Source organism: Chrysemys picta, chromosome 2 (genome assembly GCF_011386835.1).
Source record: "Chrysemys picta bellii isolate R12L10 chromosome 2, ASM1138683v2, whole genome shotgun sequence".
NCBI classification, from domain to species: domain Eukaryota; kingdom Metazoa; phylum Chordata; order Testudines; family Emydidae; genus Chrysemys; species Chrysemys picta.
Genome location: NC_088792.1, coordinates 75,998,356 through 76,018,843, shown reverse-complemented (window position 1 = coordinate 76,018,843; position 20,488 = coordinate 75,998,356). Strand labels below are relative to the sequence as shown.

The 20,488-nt window shown below is 42.3% G+C and overlaps 1 protein-coding gene and 1 long non-coding RNA gene across 11 annotated transcripts in view; both read right to left on the bottom strand.

The window, feature by feature from the left end:
- The window catches only part of RBMS3 (RNA binding motif single stranded interacting protein 3), a 917,250-nt gene that overhangs the window by 855,243 nt on the left and 41,519 nt on the right, over nucleotides 1–20,488 (bottom strand). The gene's annotated exons all lie outside the window — the stretch shown is intronic.
- On the bottom strand, nucleotides 760–15,268 carry LOC122172181 (uncharacterized). Of its 2 annotated transcripts, none has more exons than XR_010598343.1 (4): nucleotides 11,361–15,268; nucleotides 3,813–3,850; nucleotides 2,090–2,381; nucleotides 760–1,183 (listed from the first exon to the last, which is right to left on the bottom strand). It is a non-coding gene; the product is annotated as an uncharacterized LOC122172181 (long non-coding RNA). The 2 variants fall into 2 exon arrangements; XR_010598344.1 differs by lacking the exon at nucleotides 11,361–15,268 and adding an exon at nucleotides 3,972–11,351.

The following is a 20,488-nucleotide window of genomic DNA, read 5'->3' as shown; positions in this document are numbered from 1 at the left end:
TCCTCCAACCTTAGACAATATTGCAAGACTACATGGGTCTAGGCCAATCAGCCCATTAGAGTCATTTAATTAAAGTGTTATAAGAAAGGATAGTACAAAGTAGAATGATACAGAAAAATATGTAATGCACTGGTAAGAGCAACTGATTTTCTTGCAACATGGAGAAAAGGCAGGTATGCTCTTTAAAGGACCAGATTTCATGCATATGAAAGGAAGGGAAAGAAAAAAGTAATCACTGAAGTTGAATAGCTTTGCCCAATGCTGCACAAACTTTGGGTGCACAGAGGTTTATAGCAGCTGTCACTGCAGTTTCTTTGTAGATAGTGATTGAGGACTAAGTGTCACTTTAAATAGAAGTGCCTACTTCTCACCTCTCCTGATCACATTTGCTACATAAACAACAAGGAGTCTGGTGGCACCTTAAAGACTAACAGATTTATTTGGGCAGCATCCGAAGAAGTGAGGTTTTTACTCACGAAAGCTTATGCCCAAATAAATCTGTTAGTCTTTAAGGTGCCACCAGACTCCTTGTTGTTTTTGTAGATACAGACTAACACAGCTACCCCCTGATATTTGCTACATATTACTCCTGCCTTGAAATAAAGCATGTCTCTGGTGAGCTCTGAGTTGGGCTTGGCCTCTTCAGAGTTTGACTTGTCGGAGTGCAGCATAGAGTGCTGGCTACCAGTACCAGCAGCCTAGAAATGTAAAGCGTTTGTTCGGCTATTCTTGCCTCTGCAGAATAACTTTAGAAAGACATTTTAGAGAAAATTAAAATATTTTATTTTTTTCATCCACAAAGAATGTTTTGGTTCTTTACAATTGTAAAATAAAGTAATCACTCAGTCATACTATACAGCATATTTCACTCAATGGTGACAGCAAAACTTCCTTTTCCACAAAGCTACGAAGTATAGTAATGTGACATAGAACACTACATATTTTCCCAGCTTTAAATGACAGAAAAAGTGAAGGGAGAAATAAGTTCGGGGGAGGAGATTAGGGTGCAAGATACACCTAATCAAAGGGCAATGGGTTTGATTGTATGCCACAGTAAATATATATCCCCACACCCAAAAATACCCACCCAACAATTTAAGTTGACAACAGCCATGGCCATAGCTGCCCAAATGCCTCTGAATCTGCTTTGGGATAAGATTTCAGCAGCAACACCACCACACACCTGAAAAGCAAGAAAGGGAGAAAAGAAAGTTAGAGACAGATTCCCCTGCTGACCATAACCTCCAGACTGTTGCCAAAGAAAGCTTAAGGCCCTCACCATCCCTCAACAATTTACCCTTATGTGGGAGTAGATCTCCCAATTATCCCCTCCAACCCATGACCCATTAGACAAAGACAGATTGTCTTGATTTAACTTGTTATCTACAGCCATCAACGGGATGGCTGGGCTTATCCACAAAAGTCAAGGAGGCAGGTCTAGAAGAGATCAAAGAGAAAATGAAGCAGTATTGCAATATATGCTGCATGTTGGGAGAGGGGGATTCCTGCCTGGAATGGATGGAACAGTATTAAGTTTTTGGACCATATCACTCGTGCTGACAGAAGCGTATTGGGCAATGGTAAGACAGCAAGTGAGCATCTGTAATAATACAGTACAGATGAAAAGGCAGAAAGTTTTTAAACAATCACCAATTTTAGGAAAGTGAACAATTAAGTGGTGTTCATTTACCAAATACAGTAACAAGTCCACTGTAGTACATGGGAAAAAATAAAGTTACTTTACATGTTTCCAGTGTAATCTTAACACGTTACTAAGAGGATATTTAAGACATACTCTTCAACTGTCTATTGTGTGTGCAGAATACCTTTAAAATAAAATAGGCTGGTACATTAATAAGTATTTGTTTCTTAGTGCCTCTGCTCTAGTTCCTGCTAAGGGGTTCAGACATACGTGTCTGAATTTTTAGATGTTTTTGCAGATGAAGTTGTATATTGTGAGGCTATAAGTTAACATTTCCTCATTCTGAGAATGAGGATGTGGAGATTGTGCTACCTAATCTCTCCCCAACCACCCACCCCCAAAAGAGATTTATCTGTTACACTCTCAACAAGCTTGACATATACTTACTTCTCTCCCTCTCCATACTGCTATGAAGTGAGAGGTTTTAGCAAAGCATTCTTCAGTGACAAGAACTTTGGCTTCAAGCCCAGCTAAGATATGGGTCAGCTCAAGAAGGTGTGGGAGGGAATCTTCAGAGAGACTTCCTCAGCACTGTTCAAGGAAATGCTACTCCTCATAGCCTACATGCAAGGCTTTAAATGAATCCAGATCTCAATCCTCATTGACACCTCTTCACTTCAGTACAATAAGTTGTCAAAGGTGTAACAATTTACATGACTTTGTCTTGACTGTTCCTCAGCTGAAAATTTAGACAAGGAAAATTAATATTTAAAAGAATGCTCCATTGCTAGATTTAGTTTTTACTCATCACATATCAAGTGGCTAGTTCACATTAACAATTGCCTGTTATCTTTAGCTTTACACCGATTGTGACACTAAGGCTTGTCTACTTATAAAAGGTTTGCAGACATAGCTATACCAGCAAACCCTCCTAGTTTAGACACAGCTTATACTGGTGAGAAAAAAAAAAGTATTTTTCATGAAATAGCTTATATACAAGTTCTGTGTGAAAGAAGATGTACCAACAAAAAGACTTCTCACCAGCATTACTTCATCTACACTATATCTTTGGCTGGCACAGATAGGTAATTAAAAAAAATTACACCCCAATAGACTTAGTTATGCCAGCAAAACCTAAACATTAACTAGGTAGTCTAGTAATGAGATTTATCTTCATCATCATATAGATCTATTGATACTTGAATTTATATGAACAGTATAGGCTCTCCCCCCTTGGAGCAGTGTGCATTTTCTTCTATTACTAATACACCTCTACCCCAATATAACGCTGTCCTCGGGAGCCAAAAAATCTTACTGCGTTATAGGTGAAACCGTGTTATATCGAACTTGCTTTCATCCGCTGGAGCGTGCAGCCCTTTCCCCCCGGAGCGCTACTTTACCGCGTTATATCAGGTCGCGTTATATCGGGGTAGAGGTGTACTTATATTGGTCTAGCCTCCTTAATGCATGCAGGACTTTTCTAGGTCTCCTGTCCACATGCTGTTAAATGTGGATCCTGGTGGGCAAGTGCTAGACAGCACTTCTCATGTGACTAAGTTCCCATCAACACAAGTAAAGATTGCATGACCTGGCCCTATTTTTAAGAAGTTCCTGTTGCATAGTTCCAGGGCTGGCTCCAGGCACCAGCGCAGGTGCTTGGGGCGGCCAATGGAAAGGGGCAGCACATCCGGCTCTTCAGTGGCAATTCAGTGGCGGCTGCCACCGAATTATGAAGTGGCGGCGGCAGAGCTGCCGCCGATCGCGGGGTTTTTTTTTTTTTTTTTTTTTTTTTTTTTTTTTGCGCCGCTTGGGGCAGCAAAAATGCTGGAGCCAGCCCTGTATAGTTCCAATAAAATGCTGTGTGTCAAATGGATAAAACCCTCCATTTCTGATGGGCTCAAAGGCTTAGCTCACAACCACCTGCCCTGTAATTCCCACCACCCACTTTGGTGTTCCTAACAAGTTTCAGTGGTAAATACGACACTACTTTGTTGCGATAGGATTTCTTTTATGTTAGCAATTTCTTCCCTTCATGTTAAGATGCATAATGTAAACTGAATGTTGTGTTTGTCTGAGCTTAATACTTCCGTTTTGTACATGCTGTTGGGAGGTAAAAAAGGCAACAGTCAAAGCCAGCTCTTTACTGAAACTTTTTAAGAGAATGTCTTACCATGCTCAATGAAATCCAGAAGATTTCAATGCAGTTCCCTGAAAAAGAGAAAGCAGCCTTTAAAGCTAGTCTTTAGCTAAATAGAAGTCTAACTGTGAAGAAACTATTACCAGCATAGTTATAATTCTACATGTTTAGTTAAATAAATAAATACTTAACTGGTCAATTGTTGCCTGGAATCCTTTTGTGCTTGTATCTCTTGAGTTAGAGGTCATATTTTTAAAAGAGTGCACTGGAGATTTGAAATTGGAATCTGAGGACAACCTACAGCTTGACTCTAAGAAATCTGAATGCACCAACACATTCCAGTGGAGTGGTTGAGGTAAAGTTCAGTTATCAAGTGTGACAAAGCAGTCAACAGCAATCCAAAGTTACATGGAGAGCAAACTAAACAACAGAGTATTTGGCATATATATCTGACTCATTACAATACTCAATGAAAAAAGAAAAACCAGATGTTTGACTAAGCAGCTTTAAAGTTAGATAGCATTTCAATCTAGATGAAATGCAAAATGACTTCTATGGCAAGTGTCTGAATACTAGGATGACCAAATTTACACTTAGTTTCCAAAAGTCTGATATCATCAATATTTACGCATGGGCCTTTATGAATCACTCTGTATTATGTAACTAATAAGCCAAATGGGCACCAAAAATGCCAATTTCAAGTAACCGTTTAAGATAGCACACACTTCCATTCCTTTCATCCTCACCCTCTCTTATTCTACTTCTCATCTCTCCTATATGGATGTTCCAAACTTTATTCAGACTCTTAGTACTTAGATTATAAACTCTTCAGGGCAGGGACTGTGTTACATGACCATACACCTACCTCAATGGCGATATGATCTGGGCCTCACAGATGCTACTACATTACAAATAAGCCTTCTGTCTCACATTATAACCATTAATTGTAACTTTTTCTAAACACTAAAATCTGCCACTGTCCAGTCCTTCAAGCCACCCACTTGCCCTTTACACACAAACTACTGTCCCATCTCTAACCTTTTTTCAAAGTATCAACTCTCATATGAAGTTATCCTTGAACAGTTTCCTCTCAGTCATGGAAGCTACTCCTCTCCACACATATGACTTCTGCCTTTGAAGATAGCTCTGCCTTTAAAAAAGGCTCTTTCCATCTAATTTTCCTTTCCCTCAACCTTTGACATGAATCACCATTCCATCTTCCTACATTAGTTCTATTCTAACTATGGCGATCTAAGAGGGACAAGTCCTCTTCTGGCACAGTTCTTCTCCTGTTTCTAGATAAACTTATCTCTGCATAAAGATACTTTATAGACAGTCCATGTGACTGCTTCCTAGGAGGTCCCCTGCCTTTTTTTTTTTAAATCTACAGTTACCTTCTCCCACTCATCTTATCACACCCACTCATCTTATCATGAATAACCGTATGGTTTGATGTAAAGGATGTACAAGTTTTTCACCAGCTGAACAAAATACCCAGTTTCAGAGACATGTTTACACAAACCCACTCACTGCCTTTGAAAAAAAAAATCAATTAAACAGTGCCAAACCACATATGGTTTCCAAGTATTCAAGAGCAACTCAAAGGCCTCCATTTAGATTTTTTCTGAAGTACAGCAAATGAAAGGAAATGTAGTTGGTGAATACAGGTATGTCAATTATATTCACAAATCTAGCCTAGCAAATAGTATAAAATGCCCCATGCCACAAAGCAAAGTTTTCATAATTGAGTGCCCTAACTTATGGTAAGAATGTACCTATGGATTTAGGCTCCTAAATAAAAAGAGTAGCACATTTATTCAGAGGTGCTTAGGACCAATAAGGTCTGTTGACTTCAAATGGAGCTACAGATGCTTAGCACTTTTGAAAAAGCAACTAAATCTTATTGTAGATAGTGGATGCCTACTGTAATTTCAGACACACAAGTTTGTCCTAGTATTTTAGTTAATGTAATGTCTGGCTACTTCACATCCACATCCCAATAGTCAGGAACCCTGAAGTATGGTTAGGTACTAAGCAAAGGGAGTACTGCATGTTTAGAATAGCAATCCAGCCTCAGCCACACACAGTTCAGAGAACTATGGTACAACATACAGCCTAGAAGCTGCCAAACAAAAAAGTCACACTATCCTAAGTGAGTTGATGGCTGTACATACCCAGCCCATTAATGGTAGAAAATAAACAGTTTAAAAAAATATTCACCACTCTTCATACCAGAAGGAAACGTGTCAGCCCAATAACTCCATCTCTGTGCATCTTGCAGAGACATTCTAAAAGTTAACCTACAAAACAGAACTGACCACACCTGTATATCTAACTAGGCAGATAACAGATCCAGGAGAGTAAAGTCTTTCAAATACATTTCAGATAGATTCAGCCATCCTCTGAAAAAGCAAAGGATACACAGCCTGAGCTCCAGATCACAGATTTTGAGATCTAGTCAGTTCTGGCACACGTACACTGTAGGTGGAAGGTGTAATTCCCAGCACAGGCAAACAGACCTGTGCTAGCTCAGCTTGAGCTAGTGTGCTAAGTACAGCAATGAGAATGTTCTGGCACCAGCAGCAGCTTGGGCTAATCACCCAAATCAAAGCAACCCTGTGGGACCAAGGTCAGGCAGCTAGCCTGTGTCACAACCACCAAACTGCTATTTTAGTCCACTAGCTTGAGGTGAGCTAGTATGAGTCTATCTACCCCATGGTAGGACTCACACCTCCCAGCTGTAGTGCAGACATACCTCTAGTTTAGTGTCATCCTGGACAACGGTGACCAGATAGCAAGTGTGAAAAAATTGGAACGGAGGTGGGGGTAATAGGTGCCTATGTAAGACAAAGCCCCAAATATGAGGATTGTCCCTATAGCAATCAGAACATCCAGTCACCCTATCCTGGGCTGCTACAAAAACTGCCATAAGGAAGTTAGCAAAAGTAAAATATGCACTGAAAAGCCAGAACTGAAAAGACCAAGAAAGTGAACGAACGTGTGAGCAACAGCATCTGACCCACAGGAAGGGGCGTAAAACATGTGCACCTAGGAAGAGAGAAACAGAGGCCTAAGGCTATGTCTACACTCTGGACCTTACAGTGGCACAGCTGTACCGCTGCAGCTGCGCCACTATATGGTCTCCCATGTAGCTGCTCTATGCCAGTGGGAGAGAGCTCTCCAACTGGCATAATTAAACCACTCCCAACCAGCAGTGGTAGCTAGGTCAGTAGGAGAGTGTCTCCCCGCAACATAGCGCTGGCCGCACTGGCACTTTTGTTGGGAAAACTTATGTTAGTCAGGGGTGTGTTTTTCTCACACCCCTAACCGAGAAGTTCTTCTGACAGAAGTGCTAGTGTAGACAAAGCCTAAATCCACTCATGTCCTCCACATGTCCTGCCCACCCGACAGCACAGAAGTAGTTGACACTTCCTTTTTACAAGGAGCCCAGCAGGTGACCAGTTCACCCAAAACATGGCCTATATTGGTACAAAATAGTAGCCAGGAGGCACACTAATTCAATATACATTACTACTAGGCCTCCATGGAACATCTACAGGAAAACAAGGCTTCCCATTTACAGGTATAAGAAGGGAAGGAGGGCAGCAGTGGAAACCCTTGCCAGCTTCCCCTGGGATTGCATCTCCATTGTACCAGTGAAGCAGTTTGTGCTAGTAAAAGGTGCAATTGAGCACAGGGAATGAATATAGCCCAATTCTCATTTTCCATTCAATAATCAATGGAGAGAAGGCCTGCACACGCACTCTTTACATTGATCGTAGTCACAGATTTCCCCAGAGACTGGTGGAAACAGACATCAGCCCTCCTACTCTTTCTCCTATCATTATGCTATCCTGAGAGGTCCAGCCACTCATCAGAGTAGGCTCAAATAGGCTGTTCAGCTATGCTGAAAGAATTTGTATTTACTCTTATCACATATAAAGAAAGAAAAGTAACATGCCAATACACACATTCCACTGTTAAAGGGTGATAGAGAAGTCTGCTTTTTAATCACACATTTATTCACTGGTCTACTTTAGTAGGCATATGCAACTGAACGCTGTATTTTACTGATACCACAAATGGCATAACGAATGTCCCAATCTGTGCGCTCTCAGAGGATTAGTATGATGTGTAGTGCAGTTATAGCTTACAAAACACTGCTATCATATGTAAGGTTATTGATTTAACTTCTAATTACTGATATGTAGTGTAGGTTTACTGATTTCACTTTTAGAGTACTGTTGTAATAATCCATCCTCCCTGTCCCCCTCTCCCCCCCAAAAAGCCTTGACACTATCATCTGGAGCTATATTTTGTAGCAGATAGAATTTCAGGGCTGGTATTCAGTATTCAAAATTGTAGGCTTGTTGCAGCCTTGATATCTGTTCAATGGCTCCTCACCCTCTGTTTTGAGCAAATAAGCTTGTTGCTTCTTCTAAACTTTTGAGCTCCATGTCAGCATCCCCACATCACCACACAACGTTACATCCCTACCCCTCTTCTAGACTTGAGCCTCCAAACCAAGTCCACTTTCTATAACCTGGGTGTTCTTGTACTCTTTCCTCCTCCAATGATTAATTGCTCATTGTTTCTTCTGCATGTACACCAATGCCCTCTTTCCATCTCTGGCAAAATACTCATCTCAGCCTTCAATCACCTATTCTTTTGACTACTGCAGGAACCTCCTCAGTGTCTTCCCAAAGTCTCAGCACATATGGAATGCTGCAGATATACAGCAAAGAATAGAGAGATAATCCTTCAACATCACCACTAAGTAATCATTTCAGAAGTACCTTAAAGAAAAAATAATACTCCCAATGGAATTTTATCTAACCTGCCTTTGAAGCCTTCTCTCTATAGTTCATCCAACCCAGCCATTTGCACCTGCTTTCTCTGGCATATCCATTTTCACCCCATCCAGGCAAGAACATTCTTCTCAGTTATTCCTATCACCTATATAAGCCTTCCTTTATCTCTGCGATATCAACTCTGAGGTTAATTACTCTTCTCCCCCCTCCTTACCTATATCTCTTAATTTCTCTGTTATCACATGCTTTAATTCCAAAATGAGGTCTTCATGTGGCACAAATTACTGAAACAGTAGTATAGAGTCTGAATTCATTAAACCTGTAGATTTTTTTGTAGATCGAAAACTATGTTGATACAGATGAAGCAAGGTGCTTTAACAAATACCAAGGAATCATATACTCAGAGTTTTCAGTCAGCCTTTTTAAACCCATTAGCAACTATCAACCAATTGCTAATTGTTTGGAGAAAACCAACATATGTCTACATTAAGACTTTCCATGAAGTCAAGTTGTCATACTGTTATATCCAACTCTGACACCAGAAAGAGGGAGAAATGTCTCAAAAGAAAGACAAGCTACCCAAATGAAAACCCTCTCTGGGAGTTAATAGTAGGGTCATTATCACATCAAGATAAAACTTAAGTCTAATCTTTTGTTTATTATATGTTGTCTTGTAGTATTTCCACTCCTTGACACCTAGATAATTCCACAATACCTGGTCACTCCCATGCTCTCAAAATACCAAAAACTCATTAGGTTTATCAGATTTGGAGGATTAGATATAAATAAAACATTATGATTTTTTAAAAAGCCATACACTATAAACTGGTTTACCAAAACTTCTCTCTCATATAAAAGGATAAATGTGCTCATCCAGTATCTTTTCATACCTCATCGTCTGAACTCTGGCTGACCTAAAAAACATATGCATTCCTTAATTACCACAAACTTTGTTAAGCCACTGAAAACAGACTGCTATGTCAAACACAGTTATCTTCTCCCTGCTTACCATACATCCTGTAAGAGCCATCTTCTATTTTTAAAGACAAAGGAGAGCTCTGTTTTCAAATATATTAAAACATATGTTTAATGGTTAAAAAAATACAATTTTGTTTAATGTTTTTTCAACAGTGCAAAATGTTGCATTTATCCCAGTTGGACAAGCACTAAAGGGAGCCATGTGACTGGATAACAACTCATAAGTGCTCCTGGTTTACAAGGGAATGAACCCCTTCCTGGGCCCAAAGTCAATAAGAATTTTGCCACCGACTCTGACTGGAAGCAGGAGCAGGCCCAATAACTAGACACGTTGGGCTATATAAGTCAGAAGGAAACTCAAGGAGATTTGTCAATGCAGGATATTATATGCGGGGCTGGTAGCATGGCTTAAGTTTGCCCAACACTTGCCACTATGTTTTCAGTTGCTTACATAACTTCACCAAATATTAACCATTCAAGCTGAAATTTACATGCTGGGTGTCTGCCTCAGGCAGAATTGTTTTGGAAAATTTCCATCGAAAACAGTTTACCATTCCCAAGAATGAGGCTAAGGAAAACACGCATTTTTTGGTCCATGTTAAATTCTGGAAACCTTTTCTTTTAAAAGCTGTAGCATCCCCATGCTTTAGAGCAGGGACTTGAAATTTGGTGGGTTGGGGGTCAGCTATGTGTCAGGGATGTGCCTTTTACGGTCTCTGCCCCCCCTCCCAAAAAGGCTAATGGGGGAGGGAGATCAGGTCACACATGCTAAGTAGAGGTTTTGATTTTAGCAGCTATCTTCCCTGTAGATTCCACCCACATTGGGCATGCTCCAACTTGAGGCTGAACAGGACTTTCACCGTAATTGCACTCCGGGCTGCTGTGGGCCGTGCCGGGTCCAGGCACTTGAACTGAGAGAATCAAGTGTATTGTCCCCGAAAATAGAAGGGATCTGGTAACTGGCACTTGAACTGAGAGCAGAGAGCTAGCCTTTCCTGTGCTCTTAATGATCCCACCAAAAACTAAGTTAAAAGAGCATTAGATCAGCAAATGGCAGAATGCCTGTGCAACTTTCATTCTGCCCCCTGTGTACATGCATTTAAGACCATATCATAAGTACATGACCACATACTATTTTCCCCCCAGGATCCTTCCCTCATTCAGCACACATGTTGAATGGTGCTCACTTAATGAACAGTCTTTTGTTCTATCATCATTATTCAATGTGGGGCCTTATTTACTTCAGACCATTCAAACCCTGCTGTAAAGATAATTATTGATTTCCTCATGGGCTTTTCTATGACACTAATCACTATAGTATCTGAGTGCACAAACGTTAATGAAATTATTTTTGCACATCCTTGGAAGTTGAAAGGGTAGTATTATCTCCATTTTACAGCTGGGGAACTGAGGCACAAAAAGATTAGGGTTAAAAGTGCCTAAGCTGAGGCACCTAGGACTTGATTTTTCTAACTATTCAGCATTATATAGCACTTTAGATGTTCAAAGCACAAGGGAGCTGAGTCAAGGTTAGACAGGCAACTTAACTGTGGCATTTCCAAGCTTTAGAGGGCTTGGCTTTGCAACCTTAATAGCATTCTTTTCAGGTAGTTTGTGTGTAACAGTTAACATACTGAGTTGACAGGCAGCAACCTCATTATTACTGAATTGGGCTCCCCTTCTTCTAGCCCTTTAATTGCTCTTCTCCTGGGTCTCTCAGGCCCCCTACTGCTTAGGAAGGATTATTTTCTGACCTAGGATGAGGGCTTAATATAATGGAGTAGACACTCACCACTAGCATACTTCCTTGTGTCTACATCAGGAATTGTAGTTCTTGCTGTGTCTTGTGTGCCCCCTTACTACTCATTGCTTACTCTACAAGAGGCTTTCTACTGTTAACTTAACCCCCCCACACCCAGGTTACCATTTTGCCTACTGTTCTGGGGTTACAAAGTTCAACAGGACAACTGTCCAAATGCTGTTTCCAGACCATGTTGAGCCCCTCCACAAGCTCCCCACCACTATACCAGTAATTTCCAAGAGCATACAGGTCTGCGCACTACACCAGGTTCCAGCTCAGGGACCCTACATCCAGCAATCACATCTGCGCAGTCCCTGTTATGGTTTCCCTGGGCTCCTACCTACCCAGCTTCTCTATCTTCTCAGAGCTACTGTTGGTTTACCATAGAAGCCTACTCTACTCCCCATGGCTACTTCACCCCCCCTCCTAGCTTCTTGCTAGAGTCCTTACTCCACGGCAGAATCCTGACACTTACTTTCCCCCAGGCTGCCTTATAGCACTTAACCACCTCTCTTCTCCCCTCTACAACCCACTTCGGCTTTCAGACTCTTGGCTTCATAGTGTTGGCCCAGCCCTTCCTCAGTTGGGCTTCATTCTCAATTAACTCTGGCTCTTCCTCTCTCAGGTGACACCAGGTAACATAATTGGCCTCTCAGGCCCTCATTAAGTATCAGGTCTGGCATGGAGGGCACATGCCATCACAAGACCAGGAGGTGCTTTTTGTTTTTAAGACAGCACCATTAAGTTTAAAAGTCCTCCCTCAATAATAGTCTTCCCATCAAAATTATTTAAAAGCTGAATTATATGTGCATATGTATCTGAATCCTTCCCTATGACCCCTCAGAGTCAGTGGGGTTGTTACTCAAACTAGCACAGGGGATGGAGGGTGGAAAGAGAAGCAAGAATCGCTGTTGCATACTGCTTGTTATGAGATAATTGTGCAGCTTTCATGCAAATCCCTGCATTCTGAATGGTTAATAAGAGAATGGGGATTTTTGCATGATTGAGAAATAACTATGGGCATGATTACTGTACAGCATCCTTGCACTCAGTCTAAAATGAATAATTGTATTTCATTATCCTCTGCAGTAAATCCACACCTGGGTTGCACACTAAGACACAAAGCTGAACCTGCATTTCTCCAGCACCCCAAAGAGTACCACTTCTTCCCACAAATGCATGTAGTAACCAGTTTTTATTTAAATATATAGCATCTTTCATCTGTAAATCTCCAAGTGCTTTACAAAGCCTGTAAGTATCATTCCCCCTACATTACAGATGGGGAAACTAAGGCACACAGAGTGGATGTGATTTGTCTAAGGTTACCCAACAGCACACTGGCAGAGCCAGGAATAGACCCTAGTTCTACCTGAAACCCCAGGCTAGGGCTCAGTCCTCTAAGACACACTGCCTCCCTAATCAATGAATTTCTTCGCAGAGTTAAAAAAGTGAGCAAGATTAACTAGTTTCAAGCTCTGCTGTTGCTGCTTCAGAACTGCCCAAGTTGGAAGTCTAGACTGCTCCCACATTTCATGAGTTTTCCATTTCATAGCACAAAATAATTTGACTTATTAGAAGAAAATATTCCACATCTACTGCAATGCTGTGAGTTACCAGATCCCTTCTATTTTCGGGGAGAATGCACTTGATTCAGATCCACATTACGACTGCTATGCAGTACCTCATGTTAATTAAATTCCTCACTAAGAAAAATAAATTGCTACACCTATGGTGTCTTAATTATTACCTGAAAGAAGAGATCTTCTTGATTCTCATTCTCCTCCTTTCCCCACTGAAATGTAGAGTTCTGTGGCCTGTGGTGCATGGGTCAGTGCTGCATTAAGCCTTTGGCCTGGCTGTACAGATATTGGAGTGCCTTTATATAGAACAAACATCGGCTCATGGTGGTGAGAATCACTTATGTGATGCCTCACACTGCAAACCACCACCACAATGTTAGCTCATTCCGCTCAGCCACATTAATATTTGAATACCAAATGCCAACAATTTAAGATTAATTCCAGTAAATCATTCACCCCTTTGCTCTTAGATGCGGCCAACTTGACCTCTTTACAGGATGTTCCAATTTCCAGGAAAAAAGATGTCGGCCAAATTGCCCTTTGTAAAGGGCAGTGGAAAGCCATTCGACCCCATGGGAAAATTTGAGAGGATTATACCTTTGGGAGACAATCACTCCCCCAACTCCTCAGTGTGCATGCAGTGTCCACGCTGACTCCCTAAGAATGGTGTAGAGCTCCTTTTTCTGCTCCCACATGCTGCTTTGCAGGACAGTGTGAACTGGAGGGGACTGGGCATGTCTCTGCCTCATCCCTACACCCCCTTTTGGGTGCTTTGCATCTTCACCCAGTCAAATGAAAGGAGCAATCCGCACATTGCCCTAGTTGCATAGACTATAGTTGTCCCAGAGATTTCATGAGCAGGGATGGAGGAAGTTTCCTTCCACAAACACAGCCCAGGATTAATTTGGCCCTTTGTGTTTATTTCAGTTGTGCATGACTCATGTAATAAATAACAGTGCCAGAGCTATGAAAGATTGCACTATGTGCCACTGCTGGGAGAAAAGTCCTCAGAACAAATACAAAGCATTATGCAGTGAAATGCCCTTCTGACATTTGTACCTATGGCAGAGAGGGGACAGTTTTCCCATGAATTGAGATAAGTTTGTATGGAGTGTAACTTACTGAAGAGTCAGTGTAGGGATATTTGCCCACTCATTATGCAACACCCAAAGATGGGTCAGACCATGCGATTCTTATAACTATACTCATAATCCTTTTAGTTTTATTATTAGGATTTGGGAAATATTTATATCAATAAGAAATTTTGCATTTAAAATACTGTTGACTGGGTACCCTACATACCTAGATTTGAGATCTGTAGTGTCATGACAGCCATAGTTGGTCCAAAGACTTCCCCAATGGATTTAAAGTAAGCACCCAGTTATTTGTGTAATCCAGCAGGGGTTTTTTGCATACAATTTTTATTTTCCAGATTTTTTTTTGCACAAAATTATTTTGTTTCCAGATTTTGCACAACTAAAGATTGTTCAGACTCTCTAACACCTCAAATAAGCTATTTTTTTTAAAGATCCAATCTTTTAAAAAATTCATAGATTCATAGATTCTAGGACTGGAAGGGACCTCGAGAGGTCATCAAGTCCAGTCCCCTGCCCGCATGGCAGGACCAAATACTGTGTAGACCATCCCTGATAGACATTTATCTAACCTACTCTTAAATATCTCCAGAGATGGAGATTCCACAACCTCCCTAGGCAATTTATTTCAGTGTTTAACCACCCGGACAGTTAGGAACTTTTTCCTAATGTCCAACCTAGACCTCCCTTGCTGCAGTTTAAACCCATTGCTTCTGGTTCTATCCTTAGAGGCTAAGGTGAACAAGTTTTCTCCCTCCTCCTTATGACACCCTTTTAAATACCTGAAAACTGCTATCATGTCCCCTCTCAGTCTTCTCTTTTCCAAACTAAACAAACCCAATTCTTTCAGCCTTCCTTCATAGGTCATGTTCTCAAGACCTTTAATCATTCTTGTTGCTCTTCTCTGGACCCTTTCCAATTTCTCCACATCTTTTTTAAAATGCGGTGCCCAGAAATGTCTCATATCTTTGTTGGTAGTTTCACAGGCTGCATTTTCCAAGAAGCTATCTGAGGATTTCAGCTGACTAGGAAGTGGACTTTATAGAAAACATGATTCTACATTAAATTCAATACAATTAACACTTAAGAAGGGAAGGGAGGAGAGAAGAAAGGAGCAGAATAGGCAGTGGTTAGATCAAGTAATGGATTTTGTATGAATGTGTTACATTTAAACAGTGGTGGGCAACATGCTGCCCGTCAGGGTAAGCCTCTGGCGGGCTGCAAGATAGTTTGTTTTCATTGACCATCCACAGGCACGGCCACCCGCAGCTCCCAGTGGCTGCAGTTTGCTGTTCCCGGCCAATGGGAGCTGCGGGAAGTGGTGCAGGCCGCAGGGACGTGCTGGCTGCCGCTTCCCGCAGCTCCCATTGGCAGGGAACGGCAAACCACGGACACTGGGAGTTGCGGGCGGACGTGCCTATGGATGGTCAATGTAAACAAACTGTTTCGCAGCCCGCCAGTGGACTACGCTGATGGGATGCATGTGGCATTTTCATGACAAAGGGCTTTTCTACAGCCAGCATGCAAAAAGACTCATACTTCCATCAGCCATAGGTTAAAGCAAATCAATACTTGCTTCAGCCAAGTTCCAAAGTAAACATCAGACAGGACTAGTTTGGGCCTTTATGGCTACTGAGAGAAATAAGCAGGCACTTCCAAGATTGCTTCTAGTCCCATCTTCCTTGCAGCTCAATTTCTTCTGGTTTATTTCCAACTGTATCTATTAATCAACTTATCCTGATTAAGTAAGCACATATGCGACTGTTCATTTCAGAAGGTGTTTATAGTCAGTCTTGCTAGAGCTTGTAAGGAGTTCTTGCACCATTACCACAACAGCATGGGAAATGTGGTAGTTCTGTACAAGTAATGGAATAAGTATCAGAAAGAGGAAAACTTATACAAAATATTACAAGAAGATCTTAATGGACTTAAACTAAAGACAAATCAGGAGCATTTTCCTGAAATCCAGTGTAAGAATCATGGCAATTCAGCAATTCAAACAGTTCTTCAGTTCTTCAGAGATATCAGTAAGGCGCCATCCATGGAAGAGAACAGAGATTAGTTAACATTGAAGGAAACAGCACAGAGGATAACATGTGAGATCCCTTCTCTCCATAATGTATAGGAGTCTATGATTTCACTGAAAGCCAGTTAGGTTCTAGTTATACTGTTTCACAGTAATGACTTTCCAAGAAATTGTTTATATACTTCCAAGCATGGTATATTAAGGTTAAGATTTTGTCACAGGTATTTTTACTAAAAGTCATGGACAGGTTGTAGCCAATAAACAAAAATTCACAGATGCCAGCAACCTGTCAGTGACTTTTACTAAAAATACCTACGGTGGGAGGTAGGGTTGCCAGGCATCCGGTTCTCGACCGAAACGCTGGTCAAAAAGGAACCCTGGTGGTTCCAGTCAGTACCACTGAGCAGACAGTTGTAAGTCTGGTCGGCACTGCAGCAGGGCTAAGGCAGGCTCCCCTGCCTACCCTGGCTCTGTGCAGCTCCTAGAAGCGGCGGCATTTCCCCTCTCTGGCTCCTAGGAACAGGGGCAGTCAGGGAGGCTCCGCACGCTGCCCCCGCCCCGAGCACTGGCTCCACAGCTCCCATTGGCCGGAAACCACAGTCAATGGGAACTGTGGGGGCGGTACCTGCTGGCGAGGTCAGCGTGTGGAGTTGAGCCACCTATCTGTCCCTGTGCCTAGGAGCCAAAGAGGGGACATGTCACCACTTCCTGGAGTCACCTCAGGTAAGCACCACCCACAGCTCGCAACCCTTCCCCCCCACACCTCAACTCCCTGCCCAAGATCTGAGCCCCCTCCTGCACCCAAACTCCCTCACGGAGCCTGCACCCCACACCTCCTCCTGCACCCAATCCCCTGCCCCAGTCCTGAGCCCCCCCCTGCACCCTGACCTCCTGCTCCACCCTGGAGCCCCCTCCCACACTCCAAATCCCTCATCCCCAGTCCCACGCCAGAGTCCGCACGCCCAGCCGGAGCCCTCACCCCCTCCCACACCCCAAACCCCTGCCCCAGCCCAGTGAAAATGAGTGAGAGTGGGGGAGAGCAAGCGACAGAGGGAGGGGGGATGGAGAGAGTGGGGGTGGGATTATGGAGAAGGGGAGGGTCAGGGGTGGGGGCTTCGTGGAAGGGAAGGGGCAGGGGTGGGGCAAGGGTGTTCGGTTTTCTGCAATCAGAAAGTTGGCAACCTAGGGAGGTAACAGAGGGACTGACTCTCAGCTGCTGCTCCAGCCCCGCTGCTCCTTCTGTGGCATTGACCCAGTCCCGGCCACTGCTCTTGCGGTGGGGGCTGATCACTGGCCCCAGAGGTTGCTCTTGCTCCAGCTCCGACAGCCACTGCTCCTGCTCTGGTCCTGGCCTCTTCTGCTCTGGGGGCCCTGGGGGCTCACCCAGCCCTGGGCCGCTGACCTGGCAGTGATGGGGGCTGACATGATGGCCCCGGGCCACTGCTCTTGCGGTGTCTGCTGACCCGGCCCTGCTGCTGTTCCTGGATGGGGGCTGACAGCTGCGCCAGCCCTACTGCTGCAGCGGGCTGAAGCCGAAGATGTCACAGAGGTCTGTTGAAGTCTCGGAATCCGTGAGCTCTGTGACAGAATCAGATCGTTATCCTTTTTTTAAAAAGGGGAGGGGGAAGGGCAAACTAACTAGGAGAATTTCATCAAATTTTCTAGTAGGGAATTTCAGAACGAAAACTGAGCTCCAGTTTTCTTTTGCTGCTGTTTAAAGAAAAATGATACTATTTGCTAGCACGTTATGGCCCTGATTCTGCAAAGACCTAGCATATGCATAACTAAACCTATGAACAGACCCACTGACTGCAGTGGGACTTCATGTGTCTAGAGAGTTATGCACATTCATAAGTGTTTGCAGGATCTGGGCCTAAGGTGGGTCTTGTTAAGCTAACAAATTGTACAAATAAACTTTAAAACACGAGAAGTTAGCACTGCATAAATACAAACATTAGTTCGCTACTTCAGAGGTAAAATATTAGAAATATGTAATATGCTTAGAGTATGAGATAACTGTAATATAGCTCCTTTCATCAAAGTGTTCTTCTAGTTACAAACCTCCAATGGAACATTACTATTGGAAATACCATGTTTTGATTAGCCTTTGTCTCAAGGAGAAGGCTCTGATAATGTAAAACCTTATTAAAATGCATTTTGCAGTAAGCTAGGGACACGCATGCTCCTGATGGCATTTTAGTCTGTTCAGATCAGTAATGTTTTGAGGCGCACTCAATATACAACTTCTCTTAAAGTAGTTGGAAAGGAAACTGACTGTAGGCATTATTCTCACAACTGGAATCAGAAAGCATAGAGGTATAAAAATGAAAATTCCTGAGGAAAAAGGTTGACTAAACAAAACTTGTTCTAAATTTCTTAAAAGCTTCCATTTGGAACCAGTATTTGGACCAGTTCAACTTTCATTCAAACCAGTTCATTCATGCCTAGTTAAAAACAAGCACAAACATTCAGCTATTGGGACATGAAGGGGTCACATAATATAAGGATTCAAGGTAATCAGACCAGCAGACTCAGTGAGACCCTGGCATGTGTGTCAATGTTTAACCTGAGCCTAAAGCCAATAAATTAAATCAATTTCAAGTCCAGAATTCCAAAGGAAAACAAAAATCAGTTACTTGCAAAGATGAGACACAAGGTAGCAGTTCTCCATTCTCCCTCAATCTGCACCAATTTATGCTAGTAGAAAACTTGGTCTACTACTTCTAACACTTTATAATTGTTAAATTCAGAACATAAATTGATCATGTTTTACAGTAACTTGGTTTCAGTAAATACAACTGACATCATCATTATTATTAGGGATCCTACAGTCCTATCCTGGATACGGTCCAAACATACCTCCTTGCCTTTATTGTTAAATAACAAACATAAACCTAAGTGTTTTCCTGAGCTTAGCACTTTTTTTTAATGCTTGTGGTGTTCTTTGTAGTAGGGTTTTGTGTTGTTTGTTTGGTGTGTCTCCCCCCTTTTCCGTTTCACCACAAAAACTCCTTTTACCCCAGAGAGCTCCTCAAATCTTGGGTTAGAGGTAGTAGGAACCAGCTGAACTGGCTGGCAGGTGAGTCTCTGCATCTCTGTACAACATCCTACCCCTGATAACCTATCAGCCTTCCACTGAAGTCAATAGAAAATGTTCAAGTGAGATCAAGAAAAATGAGCACATTTACCATTTTAATGTTCATAATCACTTTCAAAAGAGCTGTTTGCTAGATTTAGCTCAGATGTACAGAAACTTTTATTTTCATCATAAATACCCATTAAACTAGCAATCTCAGTGGAGATACTAAAGACTGATGGGCACAGCGGAGAAACTATCCTTTTGTTCCTACAGTTAGTCCCTCCAGGTCAGGACTGAGGCCCACGAGCACACTCTTTACTTTGCAGTAGCTGTTGTGTAAATTGCTGTAAATCTGTCAATCCATGTGGGCCATGGATAGCTATCATGAGGAATATATTATTTAGAACTCTCATAAATATAGCAAATACTACACTTTTCTATGACCCTTTGAAGTGATGAACACTACACTACAAATCGAAGCCATATAAAAATATTGTAAATCATTAACAACCTAACTGAAAATGCTAGTACAAAAACGCTATGAAATATATAAAGAATATACTGTTTCTTTTCCCTCTCTCTCTTTTAGTTATAATTTACTTTCTTACTCCTCAAACTGAAGGCCTAACACCTCTGGTTAGATCAAAGCACAATAAGGGCAAGCTTCTCCATACAGGTGCTCCAATGTACTAAATATTAAACAACACTATTATTCTATTCTCTCCTTCAGCCCAGACTACTAATAGCATAGTGATTTGCTAATGCGGGCAAATGTCTACTAGCTCATTTCAATAAATCACTGAACTAATTTCACTTGGCTCCTTAGCCAAACTTGAAGCCTAGGAGTAACATTTTCAAACGTGCCTATATGACTGAGGAGCCAAAGTCCCAATATCAAAAGTGATGTCAGCACTTAAGGATACGTTTACACTACCGCTGGAAGCGTGTCTCCCAGACTGGGTAAACAGACTCTCAGAAGCAGGGCTCAAGCTATCAGGCTAAAAATAACAGTGTGGCCATAGCAGATCGGGCTCTCAAGTCTAGGGAGTCAGATGGGCTTGAGAGCCCAAGCTGCAGCCCGAACCTCAATGTCCACACTACTATTTTTAGTGTGCTCGCTCAAGCCCCACTAGTGTGTCTACATTCTTGGCGGGAGGGCTTACTCCCAGCCGCAGTGCAGACAGATCCTCAGATCCTAAGTCCCACTGACTTTCAATGAGACTTAGGGCAGGTCTACACTACCGGGTACATCGATCTAACTTATGTCACTCAGGGATGTGAAAAAGCCTCTCTCCTGAGCGACACAATTTTTGCGCTGTCCACACCCGCACTGTCAGTGG